The sequence below is a fragment of the Grammomys surdaster genome, unplaced genomic scaffold (assembly GCF_004785775.1).
Source record: "Grammomys surdaster isolate TR1022 unplaced genomic scaffold, NIH_TR_1.0 364, whole genome shotgun sequence".
Taxonomy (NCBI): Eukaryota; Metazoa; Chordata; class Mammalia; order Rodentia; family Muridae; genus Grammomys; species Grammomys surdaster.
The window spans coordinates 603600-616250 of NW_021604783.1; the positions used below are offsets into that span (position 1 = coordinate 603600).

General features: G+C 44.1%; 1 long non-coding RNA gene across 1 annotated transcript; it reads right to left on the minus strand.

Annotated features, from left to right (window-relative positions):
* Positions 1 to 674: 674 nt before the first annotated feature.
* LOC114631774 lies at positions 675 to 4515 on the minus strand. The gene is made up of 3 exons (XR_003713001.1): positions 4388 to 4515; positions 1857 to 2090; positions 675 to 1469 (listed from the first exon to the last, which is right to left on the minus strand). It is a non-coding gene; the product is annotated as an uncharacterized LOC114631774 (long non-coding RNA).
* Positions 4516 to 12651: the final 8136 nt, after the last annotated feature.

Below are 12651 nucleotides of genomic sequence, written 5' to 3' on the forward strand. Positions count from 1 at the left end.
ACACAAGTGGCATATGTTAACACAGCCACACACATGTGCCCATAAGCAAAAATAAAAATATATCTAAAAAAAAAAAAAGAAGAAACACTTCAAAGAACACCTCCAGTAGCTTACACTCAACCTGTTCTAAACTCAATCCTTTCTCCCTTCTATGTCTTATGTCAAGAAATGATATAACCCTCTGACACTGTTTAGCCAGAGGGCTGGAGCCTGGGAGGAAGTGTCAGAAAGTCCAACTTGCTTGTCTCGTATATTTTCCCCCAATGTATTTGTTCTGGCTGGTTTGTGTGTCAACTTGACACAAGTTGGAGTTATCATAGAGAAAGGAGCCTCTCTTGAGCAAATGCCTCCATGAGATCCAGCTGAAAGGCATTTTCTCAATTAGTGATCAAGGGTGAGAGGGCCCATTGTGGGTGGTGCCATCCCTGGGCTGGTAGTCTTGGGTTTTATAAGAAAGCAAGCTGAGCAAACTATGGGAAGCAAGCCAGTAAGTAACATCCTTCCATGCATGGCCTCTGCATCAGCTCCTGCTTCCTGATTGGCTTGAGTTCCAGTCCTGACTTCCTTTGGTGATGAACAGCAATGTGGAAGTATAAGCTGAATAAACCCTTTCCTCCCAAACTTGCTTCGTGGTCATGATGTTTTGTGCAGGAATAGAAACCCTGACTAAGATAGTATTTGCAATAAAACCTCTATTTTATCAGAAATAGCAGTATAACCAGATAAAGGTGATTTTTCCCCTTGCAGATATTCACTGACCCCCCTGGTAAAAGTTGACCAAGGATTTGCATGTGAACAATTACCCAGGAACCAACAAAGAACGTCTGCCCAAAGCTATTGCCCTGGTTCAGATGTAGATGTAGATGGTGGAAACTGCAGCTGCCACCTAAAGACCTCTAAGTGACCGTGATGAGAAGGGAAACTGCTGCCAGGTATACAATACAATAGAAAATGGAAATACGTCTGTGACCTTCCTGCTGTCTAGGGAGCTACTAGATAACCTGGGGCCACCAAAGCTTCTCTTGCAAATGATTAAAAGGTTCTTATGAACCAAATACACATTATTAGGTTGACATCTACTATGCACTTTATAGTCATTGTTCATAGGTTCTACATCTGCAGATTCAACCAACGGAGGATGACAACAATGAGAAAAGTGTGTCCATACTGAGCATGTACAGACCTCTGACTGTCATTACCTTCTCTCAGTTAGAAAGTGCAGTATTCACACAGCATTTACACCAAATGTCATACTGGAAGTCTCCTTAAACAGAAGGGTGTACATAGGCTATATGCAAATATGATGGCATTTTCTGTGAGGGACTTGAGCATCTGTGAGATGCTGAGGAAGCAGGAACCCACAGTTACAGAGGAATGGAGGTACTTAGGGGAAAAAGGAGCCTGAAAACGTAAGGTCAAAATGAATGTAGTTTTTTCTTCTCCTTTTTTCTTTCTTTTTTCTTCTTGTACTTAAAAAAAAAAAGACAGGAGGAAGGGTAAGTGGCAAGGTTTTCCATTTGTGATCCTTCCCTCCCTTCCCTCCCTCCCTCCCTCCCTCACTCCCTCCCTCCCTCCCTTTTCTGAGGCACCAGGAGATTTTCCAGACCTGACACCCAGGTGGGTGAAAGTACTCTCACACAGGGCTCCCCAGGCTGCCCCAGGCTTGCCTGTTCTAATGAGGCAGAGGTGGGTGAAGTGTACTCCATATAATCATCCTTAGATGAAGAGAACATTTTATCTATATATATATATATCATCTATCTATCTCTTGTATACCTGTATTGCTGTTAAAATTAAGGTAACCTATTAGGAGAGCTCATCCTTGGGGAAGACTATTTCTCCTGATCTGAGCATACCTTCAGTTCCTGTAGTTCTCTGGCTGTGGGCAGGATCAGTGAGATTTTCCCCTTCCGTATTAGCACAGTTAATGCTGTTGCACTTGTTTGAGTCTTGTTTCGAGAGCCATATTGCTGAGGTATTGTGGGTGAAATTTCCCTGTCATTTCGAGGAGATACATTCTCACAGATTCTCTGCTTCTCTGGCTCTCACCATCTTTCCATTCCCTCTTCTGAGGTGTTCCTTGATTCAGTCTTAGATGCAGGTATAGAGGTCAGCCATGAAATCATATACATATAAGTAACACTAAATGGATTAGCAGGTTGTATTTATATGTTTAAGAATAATTAAAAATAAAGGCCATGGTTTTAAGAGGGAGCAAGGAAGAAGGTGGAGAGATATGTGGGAGGAATTGAAGGGAAGAAAAGAAAGGGGGTAAAAGATGTAATAACTTTTTAAGGGGGTAAATGATATGATAACTTTTTAAGGAGGCAAATGATGTAATGACATTTTAGTTAACAAAGAAGAAATTAAGGTAACATAATATTACTTAACATAAGGCATGATACGAAATGTAAGCTAACTATTCAGACCCTAGATACAGCCTTCACTTCCTACCTGGGCTTTCCCAGTTCCTTGATCTTGATCAAATTACTTTTCCATGGCCCTTATCTTCACAACAGTGTGATGGTTAATAATTAAAAAAAAATGCTTGTTTCCTTTGGCACACTACTTGGGAAGGTCTGTAGAAGGCTCGTATACCACGCTGAATAAAGTTAACTGTTAATAACCAAAAGGTAGCCCAAAGCTGACCAGACATGATTGGAATGGTCTTCATGATTTTTGAATCAGGAGGGAATGTAAAATTTTGGCAAGTACTTGTGATCTGATTGGCAGTAAAGAATTTGGGAAGGGAGCTGGTCACTGTGAACTATGTTCTCAAGCAACAGGAGCATGTCAGAGCAAAGGTTTCCTCTGCCACACCTGACTCCTCCCTCCCCCAGGCCTGACAGCACCTCACTAGTCAGCACTGCCTTGCCTTCTGCAATATCTCTCAAGGGTGCCTATTTCTTGGGACTGAGAAAGCTCATCCATTACTTCTCAGTAGAGAGAAGCAGAGCAGCAGTTGAGCCCCTTGCATTGAGCTATGACCATATTCTGAATAGAAGACCCCACAGGCTGAGCCTTATAGGCTCAGATCTTTCTTCATACATTCATCTCTCTCTATACGGAACCACCGTAGGCAAGAAGCTCTAGTCTCTGTGGTCAAGAAGCCCCACGAAGATCCAACTGCAAACTTGAAATGAGCAACTTTATTGGGTGGTTAAAATAGTAAAGTTTACTTGTTACAGCAGCCAGCACTGCCCCATGCATAGATCACTGTCATTGTCACTGTTCATGGGAGCCACGCAGCCCCTGTCTACTAATCTCTTTCTGACTAGCTACGGTGTCCTACCTGTGTCCTCCCTCCGACTTATTCTCTTATAATCCATGCTACATGCACCAGGGTAAATTTTTTCCCACATTTTACATATATGTGTATTTTTTTTTTCTGTATGATATGCTATCCTTAAGTAGATGAGGCTGGACTCAAACTTAGTGTGCTTGCCTCAGATTTCCTAAATGCTAAGACTGCAGGTGGGTAACATCACACCTGGCGCCAAATGCAAAATTCTTTTCCATCATTACCTCACTATCATTTTTAACTTAGCGTATAAAATAACAAGTTTCACGGTGACATTTTTCATACATTCATATCATTGCATTTTGTTCACATGGGTCCTCTTTCTGTGTCAAATCCTTCCATGGCTCCTCGTCTTGTTTTGAGGTCGGAGTTCTCCATTTGGCTTTTGAGTCCACATCTCTTGCCACCAACTTCCTGACATCAAGGCAAGCTCCATGCCCACTGTTGTGGTTTGAATAGGAATGGTCCCCATAGGCTCATATATTTGAATACTTGGTCTTTAGGGAGCAGTGCTGCTTGAGAGGGATTAAGAGGTGCTCTGAGGTCCCCCACTGTGGTCTGAGGTCCCCTCCCCCACAAGTTTTGAAATCTAATTTCCAAGGTGATCTCATTGGGATGTGGGGAATTGGAACAGTGATCAATTTATGAAGATGGTCCTTTCCAGAAGAGGATTAGTTATCTCAAATAGAGTCTCAGAAAATCCCCTCTCTCTCTCTGCCATGGGAGATTACAAGATCCCAGGCAGCTGCCACCTGGAAGAGGCCTCTCACCTCATCCTGCTAAGCAGTCCTCCAGCCCTGTCTTCCAGCCTTTTACTCATGAGAAGTAGCTTATTGTTGTTTGAAAGTCACACAGTTTGACACTTTCCTATTGGGGCGAAATGTTCCAAGGCCATAAATTTTGAATAAAATGCAGGCATTGTGTTATCTTTGTCCCAGGAAACCCCATGCTATGACCATAATACAAAGGTTCTCAAGTCCTCAGGAATTTATTCTAGCTTGAATCTGGGAAGCCATAGATAGATTCATCCAGGCAAGACTCTGAACACGGATATGCGGCAGCTGAGAACCAAGTGCAGTATCTTACCTGTGTTACTGTGATTATTAAAGACCCTCTTCTGCCTCAGGCTGATTTGTATATGCACATCCCCACTGGGAGTTTGGCTCAGAGTCCACATGACAACTCGAAGCCCGTCATTCTGGAAAGACTCCATCAGGCCTCTTTCACAGGGAAGAGAGAAGAAAGAGCCCCATTGAATATACCTGCAGGAGAGGATGTGGCAACTTTCTGGGACTGAACTCAGAAACCAGACTAAGGACTGGCACCACAGACAAGGGCAAAGGAATGCTTTCAGGCCCAGTCCAACAAAAAGATGAAGGGGAAGGGGACAGTCTCTGAGAAAGTGTGCCAGAGTGCCTGCATGTGTGTGAAGAGGGGCGGGGCTGCTGGAGGTGGGGTAAGGTAAGTGTAGCCCCACAGGGCCAGACAAGCTGCTGGAGACTGAGGTGTGCCTGCTCACTCTGGAGGAAGGATAAGATGCTAGCCAGGGAGTGATGCTCATGTGGGAAGGGCATGGGACAGCTTGCTAAGCCTTTTCCCATAGTCTGTGGAAGGCAACACTCATTCAGTCCTACACTCAACAAATGGCCACTGAAAACTTTCTACATGCTGCTCTGGGCACTGGGTGGAAGGACACATATGAACAGAGGAAAGCAGAGTAGGCTCATGTGAGCTGCAGAGCTGGGGCATCTACAGATGTCTGAATATCCAATGCCCACAAGCCTCATATGTTAGAGCCTTTGTCCCCATCATAGTATTATTGAGAAAGGGCAGAACCTTTAATAGGAAGGGCCCAGTAGAACAGAGTTAAGACATTGAGGTCCTGTCTTTGAAGGAAATACTGAAGCCTCAGTCTCTTTCTCTTCCTCTCTTTGCTTTCCAGATACCATGATGTGAACATTTTACCCCACCACACACTCCTGCCGTAATGCACTGCTTCACCACAGGTTCAAAGGCAGCAAGGCCAAGCAACTATGGACTGAGATGCCCAAAGGTGTGAGTGAAAACAAACCTTTTCTCTTTACAAGCCAATTGCTCAGGTATTTGTGACAGTAAGAGTGTCTTAGTTTGGGCTTTACTGCTGTGAACAGACACCATGACCGAGGCAACTCTAATATGGACACCATTTAATTGGGGCTGGCTTACAGATTCAGAGGTTCAGTCCATTATCAAGGCAGGAGCATGGCAGCTTCTAGGCAAACATGATGCTGGAGGAGCTGAGAGTTCTACATCTTCATCCAAAGGAAGCCAGGAGAAGACTGTTTTCCACATGACTACAAGGAGGGTCTCAAAGCCTACCCCACAATGACAGGTATCCTGTAACAAGGCAACATCTCCTAATAGTGCCAATCTCTGGGCCAAGCATATTCAAACCACCACAAAGGGAAAGCTGGCTAATACATCACATCTCTTCTCTCCTTTAGATAAGACTTCTACTCTATCTCTACATAGGTGGGCCTTGAGGGGAGGTTACCTGCCATTTGCACTGTTCCTATCATTTTCTTTGCTACATGTTGAATTTCTTAGGTTTCTGTTTTATGACGGAACTGGAGAGATGGCTCAGTGGTTAACAGCATCTCATATTACTCCTCCAGAGGATCTCAATACTGTCCTCAACACCCATGTCCAGAGGGTCACAACCTACTGTAACTTCCCTCCAGGAGATCCAACACCCTCTTCTAGCTTCCAAACACACCTACACACATGAGGCATACACTCATATAGACACACACATACACAGAAATAAAAATATAAATAAAATCTCTTTTGACTTTTCTTATGCTATACAATAACTTTTAAATAATTTTTAAAATTTAAAATATCATAAAATTCCAGCTATGTAAAATGAATACATTTGCTAATGCAAAAAAAAAATCCACGGCATTTACCTTAAAAGGGAAATAAAAGAGTTTATGCCAGAGCCATTTTGAGTGACCATGGCTTGGAAACACGGATTTAGGTTACCCCAAATTCCATGTTCCAACATGGAAGCGGTTTATAAAGTTTTATGGGTTTTACAGAACAGGAAAACAAGTCATAAATCAGGACAAGTTTAAAATATTTGGTGGGTATATCAGAGAGGAGGTTACAGTAAGATGGGGGGAAGCTTTGCTATATATAGTCCCTCAGACGCTATCTGAGGACATTCTTAAGTTTGGGTTGGTGGAAGCTAGTCTGCTACATTAACAGATTCCACAAGGTTTTTACCTGTTACTAATACAATGTTAACCGACAGAGAAGTGGGCAAGGAATGGCTGTTCAGGGACTAACTCTAGCCTAAAACAAGGTAGGTACCCTCTGGACCGGCCATACTCCAGCCTCTCTGCATCCCTGCATCTCTCATCAGTCAAGCAGTCTCTGTTGACACAGCTTCTTCCCAAGAACACTCTTTCACGCATTCGAGACATCTGCTGTCCAATACTGTACCAGTAATTAACAGTAGGTTTTTGCGCACCTAGAAATTTGTTAAGATCTTCTGATAAATGGCTCAGGAGAGTAGAAAGTTGTGTGAATGCCACTATGGTCTGCCGATGTCACTCCAATATGCTTTTCTGGCCTGGCTTACTATAACATGTCTCCTGCCTGCCATGCTCTTGTTCTGTGTGTGTGTGTGTGTGTGTGTGTGTGTGTGTGTGTGTGCATGCGCGCGTGCGCGCGCGTGCATTTGCGTGCACGCAAGCACACACATGAGTGTTGTACACACATGTATAGGTCCTATTGCCTATGTGCAGAGGCCAGAGGAGGACTCTGGTGTCCTGCTCTATCACTTTCTACCTTATTCCCTCAAAATGGGGACTCTCATTGCCTCTGGAGCCAGGCTGGCATCTAGCAAGTTCCATTGTTCCTCCTGTCTCTGCCTTCACACCCCCAAATGTTGAGGTTACAGGGGTGTTCTGTGCTGGGCTTTGGAAGTGGATTGTGGATATTTAAAAATCAGATCCTTATTCTTTCTCAGCAAGCATGCTTACCCACTGAGGTATCTTTCCAGTCCCCATGCTCCTGCTCGAGTCCTTCCAGTCTGTTCAAACACAGCCAGGGTCCTCCTTCAGAAGCCTGGATCCCAGCCCCTTCAGCTAACACTCTCCAGAAGCCTCCAGCTCCAGAGGAAAGATGGCCATGCAGCTCCTGCCCCATTATCCTCCCTAACCTAGCCACTCAGCACAGCCTTTACACAGCTCTGCCTCAGCCTAGGATGCCTTTCCCTTTCATGGGGCCTCACCCATCCACTCTGGGCAGTTCAACACAAACACAAGATCCTTTAAAAAATATTTCTGTTTGTTTTTGTTTATATAATTTCCCCAGCTCATTCCCTCCCTCTAAACCGTCCCACGTGCCTCTTCTGCTTTCTTTCACATTCATGGCCTCTTATTCTGTAATAGTTGTTTGTGTGTACGTGTTTGTGTGTGTTCCTGAGTGTCTCAATAACTCCAGGGATGTTTATGTCACACCAGTGACAGCTGTCATACATAAATAAACAATAATTTGCTGGATTGGCTAATGTAATGTCTGCCCTCCCCTTCTCCTTGTCCTCTCTCCCCCGACTTTAAGTGTCCAAGTGTTTTACCCTTTCTCACTTACAGGGACAGACAGTCCATGACCTGAAACAGCCCAACTTTACAAATGAAAAAAACAAAACAAAACAAAAACAAAACCAGCATGAAATAGATGGAAACTGATAAAAACAGGAGTTGGAATTCTGAGTCCCCATCTTCCCCTGCCTGGTGAATGTAGCTAAGTCTCTCTCCATAGCTGCTGTTCTGAGTCAGTTTCCCTGTGATGAGGAGAAACTGGTGTATGATGCACCGTGTGGCTGGCACTTCTATATACAAGTACTCAACCATCTACAGCATGCATGCAATACTGTAAGACTAAAGGCAAAGCTGAGGGGGAGGTTTCTTTTGGGGAGTGGAAGGGTGACCTCATTGTAAATAGAGAAGAATACATACCTGATGTTGTACCTGAAGATGTCTGAGAAACCAAGAGCAGAAAGGCCTGAAGTTTGGGCCCTGGAAGCTATGGGCAGGACTCAAGCAGAGTTCCTGGAACTTGATCCTGGGCCTGGCTTGGAGAAGGCAGAGGTCACGTACAGCCAAACCCTGTGCTGGCTCAACCCTTGAGCTCTGCTTACAGGCTGTACACTTGACTAACTCTCTAGCAACCCAGGGAGAGCTATAAAAATGTCGGCAGAAGAGTGGGCTCTAGTCCAGGTCTCACTTAGGATTTGTGTGTCTGATAGCTCTTCTTGCTCTGTGCTCAGCAACCAATTCAGAGCAGGTGTCATCAAAGAGTCCAAAGAACTAAACACACATACTCAGAGTATCTATGAGAGAAGGTGCTTTGTGGAATTAATCTGCTTTGGAAGGAGTAATGGGGGCCCCGCCCTCCAAAATGGGATGGGGGAGTATCGAGAGAGGGAAGATATGAGGTGGAACTGATTAGAGTTACAGGGTTGGTGAGGGAGGTCTAGCTCAGGCTCTCTGATAACTGGGAGTATCCCAGGAGTTAGGAGAGAAATCTCTTCCCAAAAGCCAAGTTCTACATTGCCAAGGAGAAGGTAGGGCTGTCTGTCCCCTCACTGACTAGGCAGCCCATCCTCTGAAAGCAGCAGAAAACCAAATAAACTGCTTCCGTAAGTGTGGCAGGTGCTGCTGTAAAAAAATAACGGCCGAATTACACAGCAAGCCACCTTTCACAGTAGAACAATAAAAATTAAAAAGGAAGAAAAGATGTCTTGGTGAGGATTGGAAAGAGACCCCCCCAACCCTCCTCCACTGCTGTAGGAATGTAAAAGGTGCAGCCACTGTGGGAAATACAATGGAAGTCCTCAAAAAAAAAAAAAAAAAAACAAAAACAAAAACAAAAAACAAAAAACAAGACTAGGACATCACATGATCCCACACAGTTCCATGTCAGGATGTATGCACAAAAGGATCTGGGAGGGGCACAAAAAACCGTACTTATTCATCTATGTTTGCAGCGTCATTACTAGCAATAGCCAAAGGTGTATGAAACCCAAAGTCTATCCACAGACCAGTGGGTAGGCAAGAACACAGACACAAAACAATACTGTTCATCCCTAAAATAAAGGGAATTCTAACATGTATCTTCTGGTCCTTGGGGATGGACCTAAGTGAAGGAAGCCGGTCAGAAGGGTCAGTATTGTATGGTTTCATTTCTGTCTAGAATAGTTAAATTCATCGTAATAGGAAGTGAAGTGTCTTTCAGGGGCTGAGGAGAGGGAGGAGGAGAAGTGAGAGTGAAATGTATGAGTTTCATCTGGGGAAGGCGGGGTTGTTCTGGAGATAGACAGTGGACACCTATACATATCCACGTCCTTGGTACCACTGACCTACACATCTGAAAACAGTTTGGATTGTGAGTTTGGGTGTGTGTGTGTGTATTTTACAATTAAAATGTTTTAAGAAATTTTTAATTAAAATGATAAGAAAGAAAGCAAGTTGGTCCTTTGAGTTTGCCTGCAGAGGGAGCAGGGCGGAAGAGGGAGAAGGGTTGTGTTTAAGGTACAACAGCCTCCTGGAGTAAGTAGGTTCTCCCTGAAGTTGTTACTGACCTGCTGAGTGAACCTGGGCAGACTTCTTCACTGCTCCCAGCTTTTGACAGGAGCAGGGCTGCTGGGAGGACTGGGAACTGCTGACCCTGAACATGGATGGGTGCCTGTTGCACCCTAGTTCCTGCAACGACCTGCTACATGGTGCAGGTAATAATGAAATAGGGGTGCTTTTAAAGCTTTACTCCAGCCCAGTGGGGAGTGAGAGGAAGCCAAGGGAGGCTGGAGAGGTTGTTGGGGAGCTGGAGGCTCTGAGCATGGATTCCAGAGGCCTGGGTACCCTCTAGAATCTTTGGAGCTCCTCAGCAGCCTAATAGAGGAAAAAGGATGGGCTTTGAAAATTGTCAGGCACTGAAAATACTGATCCCCAGTTTCAGCCTGGGGAAAAGAAGAGGTAAATGAAAATTGATCTCAGATCATTGATCTGGGCTGTCCCCGGGCCATGTGCCAATGCGCAGGCTCACACAGAAAGACTTTGGCACTTCTGTTTTTATTCTGTTTTTCATATGGCTTTCAGGATTGTATCTGATTGGTACTAGAGTGTTTGTACTCCCTTTAAAATCTGTATATCTTGAGCCTTTATTTGAGAGAACTGGACTTGATCTCATCAGCTTTAGTTACCAGCAATGTCTAATTCAAAAGTCAACACAACCCACTTGTTTTGTAAGTAAAATCTTATTGGAACATGGGCACACCCATTTACTTTTATATCACCTACAGCCAGGATGTCACATTTGAATTGTTGCAGTAGTGACTACACTGTGTAACATGGCTGACCCACAGATTACTGTCTGTTCTAGTACAAAAAAAAAAAAAAGAAAAGGAAGAAGGAAAGAGAAGAAAGAAAGTAAGAAAGAAAGAAAGAAAGAAAAAAAGAAAGAAAGAAAGAAAGAAAGAAAGAAAGAAAGAAAGAAAGAAAGAAAGAAAGAAAGAAAGGGATAGAAAAGGTTAAAGACCCCTTCTTGTGTGTATGTACTTAAATGTTCTCTGTTATAGATGATACGGGTTTCTGACAGTAATTAAAATATTTAAAAGTACTTCAGTGATAAGGCAAATAGATATGATTAACAAATAGATACACTAGTGCTGTTTGACAAGCAGAAGTAGGTACATCTAGGGCACATGTATAACTAGGGCTTGGGGAGCCCCAGATTATGGGAATGAGGGAAATCAAGGGATGAGGATGGTGACCAGAGAGAGCCACTTGGCAAGGGAAGAGAAATGGAGGGGCATGAAGGAGTCTAGGAAGGGATGGTTATGTGCCTACAGTTTGTGTTTATTCCAGAGATGGACTAGGTGTGTCCTGATGGACTTAGTGAGGATGGGACATGCAAGCTGGTAAAAGTGTAAAGGATAGAGGTAGTGTACGCCTGTAATCCGGCCCCCAGAGGGAGGGTGTCAGAAAAGGAGGGAGGAAGGGAGAGGAAGGGTGAAAGATAGCTCCTTTCTCTTGGAAGACACAATGCTGAAAAACTGAAGATATAAGTGACAAGGTTTAGCTGGACAGTGGTGGCGCATGCCTTTAATCCCAGCACTTGGGAGGCAGAGGCAGGTGGATTTCTGAGTTCAAGAGTTCGAGGCTAGCCTGGTCTACAGAGTGAGTTCCAGGTCAGCCAGGGCTACACAGAGAAACCCTGTCTCGAAAAAACAAAACAAAACAAAACAAAAAAAACAAAACAAACAAACAACAAAAAAAGAGACAAGGTTTACAGTGTGGGCTCTTGAGTTCACAACTGTGAATCCGTTTAATCTTTAATAACCCTGTGAAACAGCGATTAAAGTTGAGAGAAAGAGAGGGTCAGTGAGTTACTCAGGATCACACAGCCAGTAAGTGGCACCACCGGCATTCATTCTACAAGGTCCTGCTCTGTGACACAGCAGGGAGGCCCAATGAACCGGGCAGCAGGGCTGGCCCCACCCAGGACGTGACTGGAACTTGGTCATTCACAGAGTCAGGTCTGGAAAGTGTGATGCAGGATCACCTGAGCACAGGGCTGGCTCATCCCTGTCTCAGCCTTAAATGCGTAGTAGGATCTAATGTCATGATGCCACAGGGTGATGTCACATGATGGTGGCTTTGTCAAGGGACGAAAGTCTCCATTGCTGAGAAGAGGCAGAGCTGTGAGGCAGGAACAGGAAAATAAATCCCTCTGAGCCACAGAAGTAACTAGAGCCTCAAAACCTAAGAACTGAAGACAGAGACTTCAGATGACAAAGCCTGGAGGACACGCTGGAGACTGGGTACTAGCTGTGCCTGCCCTACACACTAACCTCATGGTGTGGCAAGCAAACTTGCCATAGTGTGGACAGGTACCTAGACTATCCTTTACCTGGTTTTGAGTTTATCCCATTGTGTTCATTAAGCATTCCAGATTATCAATTCATGAACTTCTCAAATATTAGCTAACATGTGTTACCTGTACCATAAGATCCTGCACAACTAGCGGATGATTAATATTGTTTTTAATAATAATATGCCTCAAATTTGTTTGTTTAGTTGGCTTTAATTTCTGAGGCAGGATATTATTTAGTCCAGACCAAACTTGAACATATGATCTTTCTGCCTAAGCCTCCTGGGAGCTGAGATTACAGGTATATCCCACAACACCTGGAAAACTGTGCTTTTTTTTTTTCAAGGTTGTACATATATAGGGGTCGTTTGGGGCTATGAGCTCATTGGTTTGGTGATAGAGAGTAGCCAGGGTAAAGCTTGCCTTCTTAG